Genomic DNA, 23,039 nt, shown 5'->3' on the forward strand with positions numbered 1-23,039 from the left:
AGGTCAGTTACTACTTTCATCAATAGGAGTAACTGCCAAGTCTGCGCACAGGTAAGCAGAGTATCTTGCCTGCCATAAGCCATGGGGAGGGGAGTGTTGGTACCTAAGAGAAGGAGAAATCAGCAAACCTTTTACTGGTCACATGAGCCTACTTGAAGGACTGGAATCTAGAGCAGTCCCAAATGCAGAACTAGTTCCGTCCAACTGCCATTGATTCTCTCCCACAAGTTCATGGTGGTTCAGGATGCTCTGTGCTGGGCTAGAAAGCAAAGAAAGATGTCTTGCAGTCCTAGTGGTACACAGATTCCAAAGTTTCATTGGAGAGAGATGCTTGTATTACACATAACAGATATTGCCCTCAAGACGTTTGGCACAAGAGGTGAACTGAACTTAATAAATGTGCAATACCATCTCAGACCTAGCTCAGCTCCTGACTGGATCAGAGAGATCATTCCCTCTCTAGATAGCTGACAGAGGAAAGAGCAGTCCCTCTCTGGAGAAAAAAAGATTTATTCTAGTCTCTATGGGTCTTTTAAACACAATATCTACCATACAATTAAAAATTATAAGCAAAGAAACTAGAGAAGGTAAAATTCATTTTAAGTTGATAGAAGCAAAACCACAGATGACTCAGATGTAGAAATTAACATACAAGGACTTTAAATTAAAACACAAAATTTTAAAGAATTTAAAGAAAAAGATGGAGAATTTCAGCAGAGAAATGAAGACTCTAAAAAGAATCAAATGGAAGTTCTAGAAGTAAAAATACAATATCTGAATTAAGGATTTGTTGGATAGGCTGAACCGTAGCCTAGATTCAGTAAAAGAAGTAATTAGATAACTCATAGGTCAATAGAAATAATATAAACTGAACCACAGAGTTGAAAAAAGAACTTTAGAGACATGTGGGACAGTAACAAATGGTCTAATATGTCTGTAATTGGAATTCCAGATGGAAAAAAACAAAGAAAATCCAGCAGAAGAATTATTTGAAGAGATAATGGCTGAGATTTTTCTCAAAATCAATGAAAGACATCAGCCCATAGATTTAAGAAGCTCAGGGAACCTTAAGAAGCATGAATAAATATTATGAAAACCATATCTAGACCTATACTGGCTACACTCCCCAAAACAAAAAGTAAATAGAAAAATCTTAAGTCAGATCACAGATTCACATTTTATTTAGAGGAACAATAATAAGAAATAAAGCTGAATTATCGAAAATAATAGAAGCTGGAAGCTAATGGATTGATATCTTAAAGTGTTGTATGGGGGGAAAAATCAATCTGAAATTCTATACTTAGCATAAACATCCTTCAGAATTGAAAGTGAACTAAAGACATTTTCAGATGAACTTCAGATGAACAAAATCTGAGGCAATTTGTCACCAGCAGACCTGCCCTACAAGAAATACTAAAGAAATTTCAAGATAAAAGAAAATTATTCCAGATGGAAACTTGGACCTTCAGAAAAGAATAAAGAGCCCCAGAAATAAATGTGTTCAACGACATTTTTAAATTTAAAATAATCGTTTTGCTGGTTAAAGTAATAATGATAATGTATTATGGGGTTTATATGATATAAAGAAGTATATGAAATGAAATTACTTACAGACACAAATAAGAGAGAAGCATAAACTCAACTACAGTGATTCATAGCTAGGCATAGCTGTGCCTTTGGTTATTTTATTGACAAACTATTTGATCATAGAGAAACTCACATGTCAAAATTTTCTCACATAGGTAATATGGGAGTTGAATTGTCCTAGAAAAAATTCCAAAACTGAATTCCAGCCTATTGTTACACAAACTGTTGTGTTACTACTTCCAAATCCCTTGTAGGTTTGGTGGGAGGAGGTCATGTAAATGAGGCTAGACAGGTAAGAAATGGGTATAACATGGAGGACCTCAAAGGCAGGCTTGGGCAATGGAGGGCTATTGAAAGCACTGGATCTGGGATGTGTCATGACCAGAAATGTGTTTTCTGAGGCTGATGGAATTTCAAAATCAACTCTTTAGTATAAAGGAAAGCCACCAAATTCTTAAAGGGCTTCCCTGCTCCCACTAATTCTTTGAAGGAGAGACACTCATTTCTATCCCAATTTTCCTTCATCTGTTCATGATGATGATCATGCACGGGCCCACCCAAGCTATACAAACCTTTTTTAAAATCTACATGTTCGTTCTTATACCAAACACTTTGCTTTTTTTTGCCACACCATGCAGCTTGTAGGATTTTAGTTCTGCCAACCAGGGATTGAACCCAGGCCCTCAGCCGTGAGAGTGTGGAGTCCTAACCACTGGACTGCCAGGGAATTCCCTACCAAAAACTTTCATTCATATGACTTTCTTCTCTGACTGTCCTAAGGGCCCCAAGTTGAGTTTCCAAGACAAATGATTTTTCTCTTTACATTACCTACTTTCATTAAATGTTATACCAAGTCCCTCTTTTTTCAGAGACCCATTAAAGGTTTAACCTTTGAGTTTCTATCTTTTTGGTATCACAAATTTTTACTTTACTATGATTTGTTCATACGTGTGATTGTTTACTGAGTAACAATATTTCCTTTAAGCTTCTTCTCTCTACCCAACTCTTTTCTTTCACCTCCCTCTATTTTCCTTTGGTTATTTAGTACTTTTCCTTTGTATGTTTCTGTTGATCTTTCTATATCATCTTATTCTTTTCTTCCTTCCTCCCTTAGTTTTCTCTGGATTATATTACCCTTTCTCAACCATTAAAACTTTTCCTCGAATAGAGAAAAAAGTCTTAAGTTATAGCTCCTGAAGAGTCTAATCAGTAGGTCACAGAGAGGCCTACTAATCTGACTTATTAACTAGCAACCCAATTTTTTCCTGTGCACAGCTAGGTTTAGAAAATACTGAAGAGCTGTCAAATTTAAGGTGTAGTACCATTAACACACTGACTTTTATAAGTATATCATGAGGAGCTTCCTTGAAGAAGAAACTATCAAGTATTAATTCTAGGAAGCCCACTTTCACCCCTGAAACCATAATCAATTTGATTGTTCAATTTTTTATTTTATTTTAAATGCTACTTTATTAATTTATTTCCTTTGCCTTTTTCTTCTGGTGCCTTGCCAGGGGTGTTTCTTATACTTTTCTTCTCTCCTCAGAGCTTATTCTTAAAGACTGGTGTGGCAGCAATGAAAATACACCTCTCAGGTGTCTTCTTGGTGGGAGCATCATTGACTGCTGGCTGTGGCTGCTGCCTCTCTAGATCCATCCCTGCGTTTGTGCTGAGGCCATGCTTCCTCCAGGCTGCCCCCAGACAATGACTGAGCATGGTAGGGGTACTGATGCAGGCCCATTCCCACCAGATGCAGGACTCCTCCAAGGGGTGACATTAGCTCAAGGACTGCCTATCAGCCTAGCTAAATTTTTCAAGGAAAAGTCTCAGCCCAAGACTCTTCCTGTTCAGTCCCCCTTCCTTCCCTCTCTCCTTTCCTGGGGTCAGACCTGCATCATGGTCTGAAGACTCTCCCCACCTTCTCCTGCTCCCCTTCTTTATCCTTTATAGGCATCTCTCTACCTCTCCCCCAATAAATCTCTTACATCCCATCCTGATGATATGTTTCATGAAGTTTGAGGTGTTGTCAGCTTAACTATATCAACTGTTCCTCTCTGCTGCTCACACGATGCTAATACCTCTGTGACTAGCTCTCTGACCATATCCTGTGAAGTTTGTTTATATATTCTCTCTTTCCACATGGGCGTTTGTTTAAAAACAAAAAATCGTGTTTTATCCATATCTGAAATACTCTGAATACCCATATATATCACCAAGCAATATCCTCACCCAAAGCGCCTCCACTGGTAACTCTTAGAAGCCAACAAAATTGCACTTGGATGGTAATTAGCCTCATCTCCCTTTGCGAACAATCTCAACTGTATTCTCTGGAAGAAATCCCAAACCTGACTGAAACTGTTGCAAGAATATTAGCATGCCACTAAGATCTTTCAATTAAAAAAAAAAATGAAATGGTCTAGAGCAACGGTTTTCAAACTTTAGTGGGTGTTACAAATACCTGGAAGGATCTTTGAAACGCAGGTTGCTGGGCTCTACCTCAATTACGGTTTCTAATTAAGTAGGTCTGAGGTGGGACTTGAGGATTTGATTTACTAATAAGTTCTCAGATAAAACTGAAGCTGTTGATCTGGGAATCCTGCCTTGGGAATCACCAATCTAGAGCAATGATTCTCAAATGTCCAGGTGCAAAAGAATCCTTGGAGAACTTGTTTTAACTGCAAAGTCCTGGACCCCCCATCCCTGCAACTCAGCCCTTGATTGAATAGGTCTGCACAGATCTGAGAAGTCTACAAATTTTACAAGCTCCCCAGGTGATTCTGTTGACAGTAGACAAAAGACTATTGCTTTAGGTTTTTAAAAAGCTCCCCAGGTGACTTAAACATTCGTTCAGGGCTAAAAACCAGTGCTTTGGTACTCTCTGATTTTCAAATGATTTGGCAGTACTTTTAACCATTCCACATTTTTGCTATCCTTTCCCTCCTCTGCGTCTTGAACAGTTGGTCTGAGGCCCTCTATAAACTACAGCCTTACAGCAGTGTTATCTGCCCAGCACTCTCCTCCTACCCCTCCCCAATTACCACAGCCATCTCCCCTCATCACTATTGGCTGGTAGACATCTGATCCATGCTAAGGCATTAAAACTTAGGAGCTATTAGCTGTTCTTGCCTACCTTGTAAAGAATACAAGCAATGGAAACCAAAGGTAAAGAACAAAAGACTAAAGATGACCAACAAGAGGGTAAAAATAAGAATATTAGAATCTCTGGATACAGTTGTTACTGAGCCACGAGTATAATCTAGTCTTTACTTCTGTGAGGAGTTTCATATCCATAACAAAAATCCATATTTTTTTTGTTTTTATTTTTGCTACATTCATTTGACTTAGAGATCCATAACTTGCAGTCAAAAGAGTTTAACTAATGACATTATAAAAGTACATATACCGCTCACTGACAAGACCTGATCCCCTGGACACCCTTTGAAGGAGGGCAGATATTTTATGGATAAGAAAAGTAAGGCACTGAAAGATTAAGAAATCTGCCTAAAGTCACACAGAAAGACAGGGCCAAAAGCAGAACTGAAAACTGTCAAGTGGTATCTTTCTTTTATACTGCATAGTCTCTCCAAGCATGAATTTAATTTACCTAAAACATCCAAAGGCAACATAGTGGCTTCTTGTAAGTAGTGTGCGTGGAACTCCTAAGCCAAACCTGGGAGAACAAAATGGAATTTCCAGGGATTATTTACCTATTGCTAACCTATTGAATTAAACAATATGTTTGGTCTTGGCAGACAGACATCTCCGGGGTCCGTCCTTCATGGTTTCTACCCCTCCTTGGGAAAGGTCAAGTGCACTAATGGCTTTCTTTCACTCTTTGTCAGCTAAGCGTGAAAATCTTACTGGAGGAAGAGTCCCTGACCTATTGAATAGTGAACCCAATTGCACTGTTAATGTGTGTGGAATCCACATGTTGGCCACAATCCTTGCTGAACCACAGCCCAGGCACACTCCTTGACTTTTATGGCACTTGAATGATGATGTTGCACTTTAAAGTGTGTGAGGGGGTTTTAAAAGTTCTGGTCTTATACCAAGTTTTTCCACTTCATGTAAAAGGAATACTTTCCATCTATCTACATGAAAGCGTACAGGAAGAAGCATAGGAAAGGCAAGGGAAATTCTCCTTGTCTATACTTTTTCTATCTTGAAACATGACCTACTCCTTGAGATGCTGGACATACTCAAATGACCCCATCAGAATTCTCAATTGCCAGGGCTGTCTGTCTTCTGAAAGCGGGGCTTTTGCTGTAAAAGAGATGTCTAGAAAAATGAATGAATTCTGCAAAGTTACTAGCCATTTTCATTAATCTAAGTCTCCAGATAAAATTTCAAAAACACTCAGATAATGCACTGCAACAAAATCACACACACACAGATTTTAAAATAAACCTGATGCACATATTTCCATGATCACGTGCCACAAACACAAAAGAGTAGTAGTGGTTTTTTTCTCCAGGATGGTAAACTTTAGTGTAGGTAACTCAAAATATTGGACAGTATCTGTGGATTGGAGGTTGTGGGTTATATAGATAACTAGATGCTTTCCTGGGGAAGTGTTCTGAATAATTTGATCCCAGAATGATGTGAGATTAACCACAGAAGGAAGGTTTCCCTCTTACAGAAAGGAAAACGAGTAGTAAAGGACATGGCTTATAAATAGACTTTACAAACAGAAAAAGAGCAGTTATATATATAATTTAACATGTTTTGCATAATTAACTTTCTTCTGTTTTAAAATATTAAAACTAAGAAGTTTTCATTTTTATCTTAGTCTGTCCAGGCAGCTATAACAAAATCCCACAGACTGAGTAGCTTATAAGCAACTGAAGTTTCTCACAGATCTGGAGGCTGAAAGTCTGAGATCAGGGTGCCAGCATGGTCAGGTGAGGGGCCCTCTTCTGGGTCACTGAATCCTCACAGTGGAAGGGCGAAGAAGCACTGTTAGCCCTCTTTCACAAAGGCACTAATCCTCATCTCCTCCCAAAGGCACCTCTTCCTAATACCACCCCCTTGAGGATTAGGTTTCCAACCAGTGAATTCTGGGGGGACACAAACATATTCAGACCATCGCAATTCCCTTTCAGTGGCAGGAACAACAGTCACTTACAGAGACTGCACTGTGTCAGGCTCTGTGCTAGACTCTGTTCAAATATTATCACACTTAATCATCACAACCCTCTTGTAAGGTGACTGTTATTATCATCCTGGTTTGGATTCATTACCTGTTGCTGTCTGCAAATTAACCCCCAACAGCTTCAAACAATGACCATTATTATCTCACAGTTTCTGTGGGTTAGGAAGTCAGGCACAGCCTAGCTAGATGCCTCAGGCTCCCGTTCCTGGCTCTTGGCAGGCCTCAGGTCTTCACCAGCTATTGCCTGGAGACATCAGTTCCTTGCCACATGTGCCTTTTGACAGGGTTTCTCACAACATGGCAACTTGCTCCCCTCAGAGAAATTACAAGAATGAACCCCCAAGAAAGAAACTTCAACCTTGGGAATAATAACCTTGGTAATAACATTCTACGACTTTTGCCATATTCTATTCGTTAGAAGAGAGTCATCCAACCCAGCCAACATTCAAGAGGAGAGAATTACACAAGTGTGCAAATACCAGGAGGTAGGGATCAGCGGGGCTATCTCAGAGGCTGCCTACCAGAGAGTCTGTAGTATTTTAACAGTTGAGGAAACCGAGGCTTAGAGGAGGTAAACAGCTTGCCCAAAGACATTTGGCTCTTCTATGATGGAACAGAGATTCATTTCTGGGCTGTTGGAGACCAGAGATCAAGTTCTTAATCCATATGCTATAGAAAAGTATATATATTTTAAGAAATTGTTTTTTGTTGAACTCTTTCGATGACCATTTCTCCTGTAGGAAAAGTCAACACCAAATAATAGCAATAATTTAGATTTATCAAATGCATTGCACTATCAGACATACAGTGTTAGACTTTCGGTGTATTTTTATGCATTTCAGGATCTAGCAATTTTCTCAAGTCCATCACTCTCTCGGGTTTTTATAATAGTCAAAAAAAAGAAATGATTGAAACACATTTTAGTATGTTTTATGGATTGAGATTCTCAGAAATGTTTATTTGTTTTAGGGTTAAGGTGAAGGAAGAAAATGTAATTCTGCATAGAGTCAGCTTTAGTAGAGAATGATTACAAACACCCCACCTCAAGCTAGTTATTGCACTACAGTTGGAGAACTGAAGTTTCTTCTTTTGTCTCAAAAAGAAACAGATGCAGGGACTCTTAAGGCCATGGAACTATAAGCATTTATTCCCTACAGAGTACTGATATCCTGAGATTTCTTGTTTAGGTTGAAATGCTTGCAAAGTGTTGAACAGTAGGTGAGTCCAGAGAGCAAGTAAAGAAAGGACTGTGGCTAGGTTTTCATAGGTGCAAGTTTTATCACAATACCGGAATTAGCAACAGGGGAAAACCAGAGAAGCTTTCTGACAACTGCATTATTGGTTCAATCAGGCTCTCTGTGCAAACCAAATGGCCTGTGTCCCAGTCAGCACAGAGGAATTACCCAACTGTCACCTTTCTTCCAACTGAAGGTTGTGTCATAGTTGAACTACTACCTTAGGGCTTTCATTTTTATGTATTGTTCCTGTGAAGAAAACTCTGGCATTACCAACAGTCTTAAGATACTCACCCCCATTTCTTTAACACCTTGCTAGTTCTTAATAAATGTTTAAGAACAGCCTTGCATTTTTATGAACATGTGGATGGTTTGAACTTTGGATTTTTATCTGTGTATTGACTGGGACCAGCTGGTAACATAAGTGACAAAATTCTCAGAGACAGGTTGCTTGTTCACAATACACTTCATTCGGTGAAAGGAGAAAAGGGTATAAATTTTTTAAGACAGTTAATCCTTATGGGATTTCCAGATCACTAGCATCTAAACTTCGAGGATTATTCTTTAAATCGCACTTTTGTTTTCACTTATCCATGAGGTTATCTGAAAACCCAATTTATTCTGGAGAACATTCTCATCCTAGAAGTTAGATAAAATTATTTCATATTTGTGAATCTAGGCATCTGTTTAATAGTCCCTCATGAACCATTAAAGAGGTGAAGAAGGAAAAATGTATTTCTTTTCAGAAAATGGTATTAATATTAGTAAAGAGTTTGACGTGATTGTACCTCTTATTATAATCCACATTTCTTTATTTCCAATAAATTGCTTTATCTAATCCACTAGGTATTATTACTTGGAAAACTGTCATTTACACTGAGTAAATGTCAGAGTAACCATCTGTCCTTATGCCATGTGAAAATAAAAAATGACACTGTCTATGAATTACATAGCAAATCACTACCATGTAAAAATAAATATGAAAACGTGAATAGTTTACCTGGCCACAAACAATTTTAAAATAAATAGCCAAATGATATGTCTTCACATAATTATTTCAAATTTTAAAATATCATACTGAATTTGTACAATACAATTAATTGGATCTGACATCACCAGGGTTTGGGGCCAAAGTTCATCTTTCTTGATCCACCCTTACTCTATTTTTGCTTTGAGCTATTTTGGAGTAGAATAAAATAGGACTACTGAGATTTGAACTGGCAGGAAAGAAAGAAGGGGGATTTGGCGCCATGCAAGAAGAATCCACAAGTCAGTTTTGTTCACCCTTAACCTTGACCGTGACTCTACTTATTGGTTTGCCCTCCATCAGGTGTGAAGACACTGCCAATGATTCTTACTCAGCAATTCACGCCCCTTGAGTTATTTTGTTTTTAATTATCCATTCTTACCATGTTCACCATGAAGAAGAATAACATTCCTTGAGTGCTAAATGCTTGGCACATTATCTAATTTAATCTTCAACGCTACAATCCCAGGTAAGTGGTAGTATTCTCCCCATTTACATAGGAGAAAAGTGAGGCTTCAGAGTCAAATGACTTTCCTAACTTCATAGAGGTAGTAAATGATTCAGCTGGAATTAACACTCAGGTCTTTCTAACTCTGTACCTATCCTCTATAAACCGTTGCTTATGAAATTTTTGAGATGGTCACTGAGGACTAAGGATGCCCTCAGGGTCACAGTGAATGTTATTCACTCAAAGGGGAAACAAAGCTGTGATTTTTGGTTTATGATCAATATAATTTACCCAAACCATAAGTTTCAACAGACCTAATCATACAATGGAAAAATGGTGAGTAATATTCAGCTGTGAAGTAGTCAGCACGATGACATCCTGCCTACAAGATCACCTAAGCATTCTTTAAGAGTAAAATAAAGTAGAAAAAAGTTCTTTATCAAGCTTTACATTTACCCATGAACCTCTACAATGAGATTCTTTGTGGTTTCAATATACATACACAATAAGGTATTTTTTATTGCATCATCATGTTTTCTCAAACATCTAAACAAAATGGCATATCTTGTTTCAGTCATGAATTAATCTTAACTTCGCCCCCGCCACCAAATTTTAAGATATACCATACTTAAAATCGTTCAAAATAAACGTTAATGTTTTCTTATTTGGGGGTTAATTAGAACAGTTAACATTTCCATAAATATGAATGCCTTTTGTTTTACTTTGTTTTGTTTTTTTTAAGCATTTGGTCCACTGACCTGATCATTAAGCCACGAATGAAGCCAAAGACCTTGCCTCATGGTTTTAGTTACTGTTGAAAATGCAACATTATTTTGTTTCACAAAATCTGTCACATGGTTGAACACATGCCACCAAACTGCTATGACGTAGCACTGCAGTATGGCATGCTCTTCTCATTCATTAAACTGATTTCCCATTGTTTTAAGGAAAGAGCATAGACATTAAAGACAAATGTTATATTTCTATAAGTAGACACTTTTTAAACCTTCTGCTGTTTACAGCCAAGATTCAGATTCTTGGCTCCAGGGTCCAGACTACTCTCACAAAAACTTGTTTTAGAACATGTGCCCTACATTTGTTTCCTAGGATGCAAATGGCTTGGGCATGTGCTGACTAAAACTCAACACCAAAGGGATTTAGTCAGATTCCTATAGTTTTTTTTGTTTTTTGGTTTTTTTTTGCGGTACGCGGGCCTCTCACTATTGTGGCCTCTCCCGTTGCGGAGCAACAGGCTCTGGACGCGCAGGCTCAGCGGCCATGGCTCACGGGCACAGCCGCTCCACGGCATGTGGGATCTTCCCGGACCAGGGCATAAACCCGTGTCCCCTGCATCGGCAGGCGGATTCTCAACCACTGCGCCACCAGGGAAGCCCCAGATTCCTATAGTTTGGAAAACATTTTGCTATGCAATTTGGGTAAAGATCATAAAATAATGCTTTTTTCTTCTTCTTAACTTCTAACCATTGGGCAGCTTTTCAGATTGTTTCCAGACAATTTTATTAAGATACTGAAACAACCTTCATACGAGAACGAATGGATATAATATTGAGCTCAGGTAATATCTTTTGAATGTATTGAGAATAAATTTTCACATCCATTTAAATACATTAATTGATGAGGATGGGCTTTCTGCCTAAACGAAGAATTCTGATACCAGAGAGCACAGCCACACATACAGTCAGAATAGGTTAGTGGAAACCTTTCTTTCAGGGATACTGTATCTGGGGAAACTTGAGGGAAAAAGCTATAATATTGCTTTATACTAACACCCCAGTTTATTACTTTCCAAACTGCTTTCACTCAGTATCGCTAGGCTTGTGTCAGAAATCCAAAGAAAAATGAAAAATGGCAATTACTTCATTCTCCTTACAGGTTAGTTGCCAAAATTAAATCTTTCTGATGTTGTTCAGTGGGCCATGAATGTAAAATCATGTTTCCATTACCCAAATGTTAGAATTTTAGGAACTATCAGCCAGAATCATATTAAAATAAAAGTTGTTTGCAAAGTGCATTACAATTCTTTAAAAAAGGCCAAACTGCTCAATTTTGTTTGATTTTAAATTAAGTTCTAGGGAGGAGTGGCCAAGATGGCAGAGTAGAAAGACCCTGAGCTCACCTCCTCCCACGGGCACACCAAAGTTACAAATATTTACAGAGCAACTATTGATGAGAACAACCTGAAGACCAGAAGATCTTCTACAGCTAAAGTTATAAAGAAGGAACACAACAGGATGAGTAGGAGAAGCAGAGACGCAGTATAGTCAAGACCCATACCACCTGGTGGCCCACACACAAAAAGGAGGATAATTACAATTGCAGAGGTTCTCTCCAAGGAGCGAGGGATCTGAGCCCGGCGTCAGGCTCCCATGTCCAGGGGTCCTGAACCTGGAAGATAAGCCCACAGAACATCTGGCTTTGAAGTCCAGTAGGGATTGGGGAAAGCCAGTGGGCTGTGGGAAACAGAGACTCCACTCTTAAAGGGTGCACACAAAATCTCACATGCTCCAGCACCCAGGGCAGAAGCAGTAATTTGAAAGGAGCCTGGATCAGACCCACTTGCCAAACTTGCAGAGCCTCCTGGAGAGGGAGGAAGCAATTGGGACTCAATGGGGAAATAGATGCTGGCAGCAGCCATTTGGGGGGCCCATTCTACCACATAGACACTGGTGCTGGCAGGCACCATTTTGGAATCCACCCTCTAGCTTGTTAGCCCCAGGACCTGGCCCCAACCACCAGCCAGTCAGCACAAGTCCTTGGATGCTTCAGGCCAAGCAAAAAGCAGGAAGGATACAGAGCCTCACCAACCAGCAGGCCTGCTGCCTTAAAATCCCCTAAGCCCACAGCCATCCCAGGACCTGGCCCCACATGCCACTGTGCAGGCACCAGCCCCAAGACCCCCAGAGCCCTGCAGCCAGAGACACTGGGACATGGCTGTACACACCAGTGAGCTGGCACTAGCCCCAGGACCAGCATCACACATCAGTCAGTAGGCAACAGACCCAGGAACCCCTGGACCCTGGCCCTGCCCACCAATGGGCCAAAACACCAATTCCAGGACCCAACAAGCCCTGCAGCCAGAGACCCCAGGACCTGGCCCCACCCATCAGTGGCTGGTACTAGCCCCAGGACCAGCCTCAGCAACCAGTGGGTAGGCATCAGCCCCAGGACCACCTGGCCTCTAGCCCTGACCACCATTCCCACAAATCAAACAATGTGATACACCACACTAACAAACTGAAGAATAAAAATCATATGATCATCTCAATAGATGCAGGAAAAGCTTCTCACAAAATTCAGCATTCATTTATGATAAAAAAAACTCTCTACAAAGTGGGTATAGAAGGAACATACCTCAACATAATAAAGCCCATGTATGATAATCCCACAGCTTAACATCATACCCAATGTTGAAAAGATGAAAGCATTTCCGCTAAGATCAGGAACAAGACAAGGGTGCCCACTCTCACCACTTTTAGTCAACATAGTTTTGGACGTCCTAGCCACTGAAATCAGACAAGAAGAAGAAACAAAAGGAATCCAAATTGGAAAGGAAGAAGTAAAACTGTCACTGTTTGCAGATGACATGACACTATGCATAGAAAATCCTAAAAATGCCACCAAAAACTACTAGAATTCATCAATGAATTCAGTAATGTTGCAGGATACAAAATTAATATACAGCAATCTGTTGCATTTCTAGACACTAACAAACTATCAAAAAGAGAAAATAAGAAAATAATCCCGTTGACAATTGCATCAAAAAGAATAAAATGCCAGGGAATAAATTTATCTAAGGAGAAAAAAGACCTGTATTCAATATAAACCCCCAGTTATAAGATAATTAAGTACTAGGGATGTAATCAACACCATAATAAATATAATTAAAAGTAGTTAAGAGACTAAAGCCTAAGAGTTCTCATCTTTGGATGAGAAAAAAATTTTTTTCCTATTTCTTTAATGTTGTATCTATGTGACATGATGGATGTTCACTAACTTATTGTGGTAATCATTTCATGTATTGTGCTTACATTTCATGTAAGCAAATCATTATGCTGAACATCTTAGCACAAACTATTGGGTGTAAGATAGGCTCAATGATGTATTCTACAACAAGGGGAATACAGCCAATATTTTGTAATAACTGAAAATGGAAAGGAACTTTTAAAAATTGTATAAGAAATTTTTTTTAATCTTAAAAAATCATTATTTCCTACATCTTAAACTGATACAGTGCTTTATAACAATTATATCTCAATAAAACTGGATTTACATTTTTTTAAATAAATGAAGTTCTGAGGATGGAATAGAGAATGTCTTTTCTTGCATTTTTAAGTGAGCTATTTCATTGTGTTTTCAGTAGATTTCTGAGTCACCTCTGCTTTGATTTTTTTAGCATTTTGTAAATATTTCTGTTTATTTAAATCTGCTTTGAGTTCTTATTTATGTGCATATGTTTACATACACAAATTATTTATATACACAAATAAATATAAATGTATCCATGAGAAATCGTTCCACTGCTACCTCCCACTGGTGAACAAAAATATTGTTTCAATGATTGTCTTTGTAACCTATGAGCAGTTTTAGATAGTGTTTTATTCACTTATTCATAAATTAATACAACAAATGATTTTATTACACCATGTGTCAACACTACTGAAAACTCTGTAGTATGAAAATACTAAATATATATAATGAAAATTCACTAGTATTTGTCCTGAAAGCTCTGAATTGTGCGTTTCTTGAAGATAACAAGGAGAATATTAATTTTAATTTAAGCCTGACTATATACAAGTCAATAGGACTATAGGACCCAGTTCCATTAAAAACAAAATTTTGTAAAGGATTGGGTAAAAAGCAAGAAATTGCCTTGTGATAGATATTACCATATATCTAAATAAAATGACAATAACAGAATCAAACTCTCCTAGGTAATCTTCACATCTCACTCTCTTCCTTTTTTATGATCTTATAAAATATTTATTTCAAGTAATTCTCTTAACAATTGAGAGAAACACATAAGCTTGCTCTTCCTCTTTCAAAATTTTTCCACACTTAGTTTGGGTATAAAATTTGTTTATTTATTGAAATATATATTACAGAATATATTTTTCCTGATTTATTGCAATATAATTGACATACAATACTTTATAAGTTTGTGTACAACATAATGATTTGATATACATATATATTGGGAAATGATTACCAAAATAAGATTAGTTAACACATCCATCACTTCACATACTGACTTTGTGTGTGTGTGTGGTAAGAACTTTAAGATCTACTTTCCTGGCAATATTCAAATATACAGTACAATATTGTTAACTATAGTCAGCATGCACTACATTACATCCTCAGACATTTTTCATCTTAAAATTAAAATTTGTACTATTTGACCACCCTCACCTATTTCCCCCATTTCACATGCTTGGTAATCAATACTCTGCTATTTCTATGAAATCAATTGTTTTAGATTCCACACAGAAGTGAGATCATACAGTACTTGTGTTTCTCTAATTTATTTCACTAAGCATAAAATCCTCTAGGTCCATCCATGTTGTCACAAATGGCAAGATGTCTATTTTATGGCTGGATAATATTTCATTGTGTATGTGTGTGTGTGTATATATATATATATATATATACACACACACACACACACACACATATATATATATCATATCTTCTTTATCCATTCATCTTTTGATGGACACTTAGGTTGCTTCCATATCTTGGCAATTGTAAATAATGATGCTATGAACATTGAGGTGCATGTATCTTTTTGAATTAGTGTTTTTGTTGTTTTTTTGGATAAATACCCTGGAGTGGAACTGCTGGGTCATACGGTAGTTCTATTTTTAGTTTTTCGAGAAACCTCCATACTTTTTTCCACAATGGCTGGACCAATTTATAATCCCACTAAGAGTGTACTAGGGCTCCCACTTCTCCACATCCTCACCAACACTTGTTATTTGGGGGCTTTTTTATGATAGTCATCCTGACAAGTATGAAGTGATATCTCATTGTGGCTTTAATTTGCATTTCTCTGATGATTAATGACGTTGAGCATTGTCTCATGTGCCTTTTGGCCATCTTATTTAGAAAGATGTCTATTCAGGTCTTCTGCCCATTTTTTAACCAGGTTGACACATTCATATGTTCTTATGGTGTTAATTAATTTTTTTTCCACATGAAGAACACCCTTTAGCATTTTTTTGTAAGGGAGGACTAATGGTCATGAACTCCCTCAATTTTTGCTGATTTGGGCAAGTGTTTATCTCTTCTTCAATTCTGAAGGTTAGTAGCCTTGGTTGACTTTTTTTTTCAATATTTTGAATATATCATCCCACTGTCTTCTAGCCTGCAAAGCTTCTGTTGAGAAATCCACCAACAGTCTTATGGGAGTTCCCTTATATGTGACAAGTCACCTTTCCCTTTCTGCTTTCAAAACTTACTCTGACTTTTGACAATTTAATTACAATGTGTCTTGGTGCAGCTCTTTTGGGTTCAATATATTTTGGGTCTTCTTCAGCCATATTGCTTTAAATAGACTTCAGTTACTTATTCATTCCTTTCTGGGATTCCCATAATGAATATATTATTCCATTTGATGGTATCCCAAACGTTCCATAGGGTTTCTTCACTTTTTTCTTGCTCTTTTTCTTTTTCCTCCTCTGACTGGATAGTTTCAAATAACCTATCTTCTAGTTCATTGACTCTTTTTTCTGCTTGGTTGAGTCTTTTGTTGAAGCCCTCTATTGAATTCCTCAGTTCAGTCACTGTATTCTTCAGCTTCAGGATTTCTCTTTTTTTTTATTTTTTTGTAAAGTTCTTTGTTGAACTTCTCATTTGTTCATGCACTGCTTTCCTAATTTCATTTAGTTGTTTGTGTGTTCTTGCAGTTCACTAAACTTCTTTAGGAAGATTATTCTTTGTTAGACAGCTCATAGATTTCTACTTCTTAAGGGTGAGTTATTAGAAGCTTTATTAGTTTCCTTTGGTGGTATTATGTTACCTGATTCTTTGTGATCCCTGATTCCTTGCATTGGCCTGCACATTTGAGTAAGCAGTCTTCTCTTCCAGACTTTACAGGTTTGCTTCAGCTGGGACAGACCTTTACTAGTCAGCTTCACTTGAGGTTTTAAATAGGTCAGCTGGTAGTATCCATGGGCATGTGGAACTTGCTATCAGGGTCTCCAGCTGGGCAAGACCACTTCCCATGCTCTGAGGTTGAGGGGAGACCCACTGTTGGGGCTCTACAGTAGTGCAGGCCTACTAGCTGGACTTTGCATACAAACAGGGCAGCTGGGTGGCTCCCTAATTGGACAGGGCTGCTGGCTGTGCTCTGAGGTCAGGTGGGGCCTCAAACTTGGCTCTGAAATTATCTCTGGTCTGCAGAAGTTTCATGCTGCATTCCTGGCAGGGTGATGCCATTGGGTTGACTAATCAATTGGGCAAGGCTATCAGCTGGGCTCTGCAACCATTTCTGGTTGGGTGTGGTCTCAGGTTGTGTTCCCCAACTGGGTGATGCTGCTGGCTGGATTCCATGTTCAGGCAGGGCTGCACATAGGGCCTCATGGATGGACAAGGCCTCAGATTGTGCTATGCCACTAGGTAGGGATGTAGACTATGCTGTCAAGTTGTGTGGGATAGCAGGCTGGGTTTTGGATCAGGTAGGCCACTGGCTGTACTCCTCTGTTGGGTGAAGTTGCTGACTGGGTCATGGTCAGAAGAGTTCTCCAGCTGTATCTCACAGTTGGGTGGGGCATTCAGGCAGGGCTGTTGTCTAGACCCCCCTAATCAGGTAAGGCCACAGGCTATGTTTCACAAGTCGGCAGGTTCATTAGCTGGGCTCTCTGCCTGGATGAGATTGCAAACTATGTTCAGCAATCAGGCAAGGCCATAGGCTAGCCTCTGTTGTGAGATGGGGCAGTAGGCTGTGCTCCATGTCTAGGCAGGACCATAAGCTAAGTTCTGAGGCTGTTCACGTCACTATTCATGCTCCCATGTTATGCAGTTCTGGAGACTGTACTTGACAGCTGGACAGTACTGCTGGCCTGGTTCCCTGCCCTTACACAGCTGTAGGATGGACTCCATAACTTCCCAGATTCTCTGGTCATGCTTCCTGGTTAGACAGGACTGGAGGCTATACTCAGCAATCGGACAGGGTTGCAAATTTGTTTTTCTGCCTGAGCAGGGCTATAGAACAGGCTCCATAGCTCCTAGCTGGCTAGAGACCCAAATCAGGCAGAAGTGCCAACCAAGCTTCCTGGCCAGATAGGGTCACTGGTTCACTCTGTAGATAGGCAGAGCCACTGGCTGGGATTTATGCTCAGACATGCTGCAAGGAGGAATGTGGTCCACCAAGATCTGAGTGCTGGTTGCTGTAAGCCCCAGCCCCCTTCTCCCTCTCTGATCCCCAGTGGTCAAGCCCTGTAGATTCCCTCAGTGAGCTCCATGTCACAAGATCTGAGTGAGCCTCCTGGGAAGCACCCCACAGCAGTGAGAGAGCTAGATGTTCACTTTGGTCTCTCTTCCCACTGGAGAAAGTGCAGGCTCAGGGGTGCCTTCATGGTGCAGCTCTGTGCAAGCCTGGGAAAGGGGCAATGTAGTTGGAGTATAGCAGCTACTCTTACTCTTCTAATGCAGTCCTTCTTGGTCTCTGTTGTCCAGGAGGTACTTCAGTCTTGCCCCTGGGTTTTGAGATTTTCTCAATCGTGTATTGTTTATGGATAGTTGCTAGTTGGTCTTATGGTGAGGGGTGTTGAAGTCAGGAACAACCTATGTCACCATCTTGATGGTGTCATCATCTTCACATCTCTCTTGATGTAATCCATTGGTCTATGTCTCATATAGATGCCCAGCTAGATCTGTCCCTCTCTGTGTTTCCTGTACACACAAAGGCATCAAAGGTTTTAATAAATAGAAGACAGATGACACGTCCTTCATTTCTCAGAGAGGGAAGATAAGATGAGCACTAGCACCACAGATGGACAAAAATCACACCTTCTCTGAACACCTGGACTCAGGCATAGGTAAAGCCCCAGAGCCCACCCCAGGCCCTTGGGAAGGTCAGAAGTCAAGTTGACTGGGGATGAAAAGCAAAAATGAAGACCACTTCAAGGGGAACAGAAGCTGGTAATAAGACATGGCCTAAGGCATTTTTCTCTTATTACAGACACATACCCCACCTTCTGACACGAGCCACATCAGTTTCTCTCTCTTTAGCACACGGAACAAACCACAAATATAGAGTGCAGACAAGGAAACAGAACACACTTCTTTTTTTAGAATTAATTAATTTGTTTGTTTGTTTATTTATTTTTGGCTGTGTTGGGTCTTCGTTGCTGCATGCAGGCTTTCTCTAGTTGTGGTGAACAGGGGCTACTCTTCGTTGTGGTGTGTGGGCTTCTCCTTGCAGTGGCTTCTCTTGCTGTGGAGCATGGGCTATAGGTGCATGGGCTTCAGTAGTTATGGTACATGGGCTCAGTCGTTGTGGCTCGTGGGCTCCAGAGCACAGGCTCAGTAGTTGTGGTGCACGGGCTTAGTTACTCTGCGGCATGTGAGATCTTCCTGGACCAGGGATCAAACCTGTGTCCCCTGCATTGGCAGGCGGATTCTTAACCACTGCACCACCAGGGAAGTCCCCAGAACACACTTCTTATGATTCTAAACTATTTTGAATAGCCAAAAGCTACCTTATATTTATCATTTTAAAGGTGACTTTAGCATTGAAATTCTTGACAGATTAAGAAAAAAACCTAATTTTTATAATTTCACAATTTTGGATATTAACTTGAATTATTTGAACACATAATAGGTATAGTTTAAATATAGCAGGTCAAGTCATATATCTACCTATCTATTAACTGCTAATAGTAAATACCCAATATAAAATAGTTTATAAAGTAAGAGTTTTCTAATTTTTCAACACAAGTACTATAGTTTATAAAGTCAGAGTTTTTCTAATTTTTCAACACAATAAAGAAGTCTATTGCATTAAGGAATCTCCATTCCTTTCACCAAAAGAAACGCAAGAAATATTTGTGAGTTGGATGCTTTCCACTCTTTGTTTTATTAGAAATCATGGCTCAGAGAGCTGTGGGTAGAGACCACCATCCAGCTCAGTTCAAGAAATAAAGCCTGAGTCTAGTCACTGTTAACCTAGCAGTCCTCAGCATCTTCATGGAACAATTTTATTGTTTCCCCTCAACATCATGGAACAATTGCAGTGTTAAGTGATACATAGCATGTTTTCCCCAAGATTTTAAACATGTGAATAGTCACTTTGTTCTTCACCTTATCAGATTTCTGTTGTGAATGTAGACAAAATTTTATGACTAACACATATTTCTAAGCCAGCATCTAATTAGTATTATGTAAGCTATAATAGAACATAACTCAAACTAGAATATTTTAAAAACCAAAACACATATCTTCCCAAAGTGGTATCTGCTAGTAAAACCAGTATGTATATTTAGCTAAATCTGTTCTTTATACTAGATGTGTATTTATTTCAAAGTCAATGTATTTTAAGTCAATCTCCAAAATGCTTCTCTTAACCACTTTTTTATGTTCTCACCATGATGCATTATTTAAATGATACTCTATTACTGACTTTGTGGATACAAGAGGATTCCAGAAGAACACAGAGTCATTTAAAATTAAAGGTATTCTATATCAATCAGGATCAGCACTTTATAAAAATAGAACTATATATATAACATACACACCCACAAGAAAAACAATTCCCCACACATCCGCTTTAATCCCACAAAATAGATAATCAAACAATGAATCTATTCACCACTAAATAAATAGGAAGAGGCACAAAATAACTCTTTATACTTTACAGGAAAGTTATGGATCCTGAAACCCTGTTTCTCTTTCCCTCTTTTCATCCACCAGTGCCTATCATTTGAGTAGCTCTCAAAAGGCTAGAAAAGCAGAAAAGATGAAACATTTTATAGTTTTTAAAATGTATTTCTTAAGATAGTATGTACACTTGTCTAATTGTGGAGCAATTATTGACCAGACACTGTCTTAGGTTCCTTATATCTATCTCATTTGAATCTTCCCACAACCTTACAAGGTAAATGGTAGCTTCTACTTTTATGGATGATCAAATCACATCTGAAGCTAAATTAATGTTGGAGGTGGACAGTTAATGAACTTGGGTCACCTGTCTGACTTCGAAGATCATATTCCCTCTCCACTTTGTAATCTGGACCTTAATCTGTGTACCTCTATTTAAAGGATGCAGGACATTAGGGTTAGTTTTGTAGCACGCCACAATTTGGGGTCCAGGATATTTTTTATGTCTTCACAAGATATTCAAGCAACACAAGCACAGGTGCCAAAAGAATTCCCATTTCCTGTTTGTATTTTCCCCCTGTTCCAAGCTTCTATTCTCCACATTGCCAGAGCATCTACAGCACTAGTATTATCACTTTCTCTAGAGTTCAGGACTCCCGCCTCTAAATCTCATACCTGTCACTTTCTACTGAGAACACTTTCCTTGACCCCTCATTCCTGGAGTAGATATCTATGCATTTTTGCTACAATTTTTGTACTGCTTTTTTAGCTAAGGGTCTCCTCACTTGAATTTCAGTACTGGTCAGCACGCCTTTCATATGCAAAACCAACCAACTCCAAGTTCACATTCCCACCTGCCTCTTAACGGGACCCTGCAGCCTAGGATACTATCCCCCTGCCCTAAATCATCGCAGGGCCAGGCGCTAGACAACTAGAGACAACTACTATATTCAAACTAACAAATCCTAAGCCTACTCAGCTGCTTACCCTGCCTCTTCCATTCCCTCCCTTGAAAAACCACAATAGAGGCTTTTGCCCGTGCTTTCCCCTTGCTTCTTCTGCCTCCTGACCAACCCTGGTGCTTTACCATATAGCCCTGCATGACAGACCATGCCTCCTATCTCTAGAAATCTATGAATACAAAAGCTTCTTCCTTAATAAAAATCATCCCCATGTCTGTGTGTCTTTAACCATATCTGATTAAAACAAATCCAGGGTACATTTTGAAACATAATTGAGCCTATGTTTTTGAAAATAAACTTCACAACCCCCTATGCTCCCCATTTTTATATTAGTACCATGATCTTTGAAATCAATAAGACCCAAGCCTTCAGAGCCATTGTTGGCATTTCCTTCTCTCTTGCCACATACATCTTATCACTTGCACAACTTCAGCAATTACACAGGCTTCCTTTCTATTGTCACAGCCCTGATGTGATCTTCCACTGTCTCTCACTGAGATTATTTTAACAGCCTCCCAACTAAGCTTCCCATCTTCTTCCTCTCCCAGATCCAATCCATCCTACAAAATGGGACCAGATTTATTTCCCAAAAGTCACCCCCAATCATACTGCCTGCCTGGCCAAATACCTTCAGTGGCTCCTCATTCATTGCCCACTGCATAAAAACTATATCCTTAGGCTAATTCAAAAGAAAAAGTATAGTTCAAGAGATAGAAAAAGACCCAAAAGAGTCTCATGTCTTAAAAGCTAAAGGAAAAAAAATAATTAATTGAAGATTATTAGCATCCATTGCCATGCTCCATTTTTGTTAAAATATTGTATTAAATGGAACACAGATAATTATATATACCAATAACCATTATCTCCAATCATATACTGAAGATAGAGGGTGAAACACTTTGTTAAGGACTACCAGAAGGTGACCCCATTGGGGGGTAAGAGGTCAAAGCACCTCCTGCCTTTCCTGATTATGAAGCCCTCAAGAGTGATTTTCAGGTTTTGCCCATGTTCACTGAGTCCACATTTCTAGGAAAACTATTATTCTTCTTGAGTAGAGACCTTTTATCCCAGAGTCTAGAGATAATTTTGTATTCAAACATGAAGACCACAGACCTAGTCCAAAAATTTTATTATAATCTCAAAACAGATGAACATCTGTTCACATGAAAAATGAATGCGGGCTTCCCTGGTGGCGCAGTGGTTGGGAGACCGCCTGCCAATGCAGGGGACATTGATCCCTGGTCTGGGAAGATGCCACATGCCACGGAGCAACTAAGCCTGTGTGCCACAACTACTGAGCCTGCGTGCCACAACTACTGATGCCCTCGCGCCTACAGCCCATGCTCCACAACTACAGAAGCCACCACAATGAGAAGCCCGTGCACCACAAGGAAGAGTAGCCCCCGCTCACCACAACTAGAGAAAGCCCGTGTGCAGCAACAAAGACCCAACGCAGCCTAAATCAATCAATCAATCAATAAAAGTAAATGCTTAGAAAAATTGGGGGAGGATTAAAAACAAAAACAAACAAACAAAACAACAAAATGAATAATGGCCCGCGATATAGTCTTCCAGAGGAGTATACGCTGACAACAGGTTCTAGCTAACAATTTGTCTGTGTTGGCATGACAATAAAACTATATACAGTAATATGGTAACGCTTAAGTCCATTAAAGCAGGAAACATGCATATGCTTATATAGTATATATTATAAAAGAAATCCCTAGAACCAACTAAGACATTTGTTTTCCTTTTTCCTTGGTATTCACTTTTTTCCCCCTAGCCGGACATA

Source organism: Phocoena phocoena, chromosome 7, assembly GCF_963924675.1.
Source record: "Phocoena phocoena chromosome 7, mPhoPho1.1, whole genome shotgun sequence".
Classification (NCBI taxonomy): Eukaryota; Metazoa; Chordata; class Mammalia; order Artiodactyla; family Phocoenidae; genus Phocoena; species Phocoena phocoena.